Raw genomic sequence first — 2699 nt, forward strand, 5'->3', positions numbered from 1 at the left:
GAAAGAGCAACTCTCAACCACATGTAGAAAAACAAAAGACCCAGGATAGGCAAAACAATCCTGAACAATAAAAGAACTTTTGGAGTAATCACCATCACTGGCTGCAAGATATAGAATGCAATAGTGATAAAAATTGCATGGTATTGGTACAGAATCAGACACATCAAAGAATGGAATCGAATCAAAGACCCAGAAATAAACCCAAACACCTATGGATATATTGGATTTGGTTTATTGCTTACATAATGTTAGAGGGTTCCCAAATTATATGGGAATTTGCATGTCTGCATATGAGATGCTAAGGGTCCCTGTACACAGTTTGCCCCAACTAGTAAATGAAGTTGTCAGTGTCCAATGGCTAGGCAGTGAGACAAATGTAGGACTTTTGATTTCCCAGGCAAGAGAACACAGAGAGGAAGAAGTGTTTGGAGAATTCCCATTACTGGAAAAGGAGGAGAACATCTCAGCCTGAGAAGTTGAAGACAGAGAAATAGAGACTGCCAACATGTAAGAGTCTGGAATTGTGGCTCCAGGGGCTCTCTCCCATTTGGGTCTGGGGTAGCAAAGATGGAATAGATATATTTTAGTAAAAATTTAGGAGTATCAAATGGGAGGGATTAACAATGTGAAAGATGAGGAGGGACTCAGCCATTAAGCTGCTTGGGGCATATTAAAAATAAGACTATTAGTATGCCTTTAATTTGAGAATTTGGAACATTGGGGCGTAGTGAGAAACTTGTGCAACTGGGGCTGGGGAATGGAGTAGCTTAAGCAACCACTTTTAGATAGCATCCAACATGTTAGACTTGTACTCACTTTTAAAAAATTAATTAGTGTTTCCTGAATGGAAAACATGCACTGTGAAGTGAGATTAGGAGGTGGGGAAAATTGGTTTCTCAGCCCAGCTGAATAAAAGCCAACTTGGACAATGCTGGGGTGGCCAAGATATACCCAGGGCCCTTCTAGCTTCCTCAGAGAGTTTGAACTGGGAGGTGCTGGTAGCCCATGCTATGCAGAGACTGACTACTCAGAAGGCAGAGAAAAGCAGACTTTAAAGGCTGATTAAGCCTCCAACAATCAGATAAACAGAGGATAGTGGTGAATGAAATTTGATCTAATTGTTTTTAAGGATAGAAGGAAGTATAATGATAATTGTTTATGTATTTTTAAGTATACACAGAATTAATAAATCCAGTCCTTTGATCTCAAATATAGGAAACAAAACCAAGGAGATAGAAAGAATAGAATGAATGAGAAAAATGCTTTTAAAAAATTGAAAAAGTCTATGCTAAGGCTTAGTCTCTTTGTATGTGATCTACATAGGAATTCTAGGATTGCTTAGCCTAGTATGACAAATTAAGCAGCCTAAGAAGAGGCTTATATAGTAAGTAGAAGGGAATTTAATTGAAATTAAATACATAGGAAAAGATGTTAATTCAAGTTATATAAAGAGAAAGGGGACTTATATATCCACAGAGGTATTACTCTCCATAGGAGAGAGAATATAAGTATACATAAATGAATAAATTAATTTAGACCTTGCTCTCACTGTTAAAACTTAATCATATAAGAACAAGTCAGGGGATAGTTAAAGAGCATTATTACAATGGATAATATTTGTTTAGATTGCTTTAATTGCTTTGAATATTTTTAATTATCAAAATGTACCTTGTTATAAGTTTGCTAGTTATAATATTAAAAATCCTTTGGGGTAAGGGTCAACATAAGGTAGGCCTCAAGAGAAAGAAGGCTGCTAACTTGAATCAATCTATAACATTGATGATGTCAGGTTATTGGACCAAGGACATGCTATTTTTGGAGAGATGCTCTGTATTCATTTTAATAGAAAAGAAGAAAAGTCTTTGGACATGCTCCATATTGATATGAATCAGATATGATAGAAGAAGACACCCTAAAGATCTTGTCTATACAAATGAAAAAAAATAGGAAAATCCAAAGGACAAATAAATTAATTTGCTGATTCCTCCACTTGAGAACAGCCCTGTAATAGGCTTAGACACAAAATTTTCTCTAAACAAAACTTCAGCCAAAGTTAGACAAGTCTTGTTTGTTATGGAATCTTTATGATTCATCATACCATCCTTCACATGACATGAATGAAGATTTACTAAAATTAATTATTAATCAAATTAACCCATAACAGGATAGTTGTCTTTGACCTGATCAAACAAGGAGCAAAAATTCTTCCTAAACTGACCTGTGCACCTTGCACAATCCATATAAATGTCTTAATAGTACTAAAGTTTAGTTGTAAGATTCATATATTGCAGAATGTGCAGGTCTGAAAAGATTCATCTACAGGGACACTGAAATGACCTGGGGTTCTAGTCCCCAGCCTCCTATTGCTGTTTCCAGAAACTTGCTTCCAAGACAGCTTCAGGTATAACTGCTAATTCCCAATGGACTCAGTCCAACTAGCCTTTTACACAGATCCAGTCAGAACTTCAGTCAATTCCTGAGCTTTCTAAATATACGGAGACTGGATAGCAGATGCTAAAGCAAGCTTTCTTAAGTCTAACTGATTATTCTAATTTTCCTAACCTACCCTTTAAAAACATTTTTATCGCTCCTACTCAACAGAAAGAAATTGTGGAGAGTCATCATTCTGATCCCTTGAGTTTGGGGTATCTGGTTATGTTCATTTTAAAAATTACAGGTAGGTTGTCATTGTAAGGGAT

Source organism: Mastomys coucha, chromosome X (genome assembly GCF_008632895.1).
Source record: "Mastomys coucha isolate ucsf_1 chromosome X, UCSF_Mcou_1, whole genome shotgun sequence".
In the NCBI taxonomy this organism is placed as follows: Eukaryota; Metazoa; Chordata; class Mammalia; order Rodentia; family Muridae; genus Mastomys; species Mastomys coucha.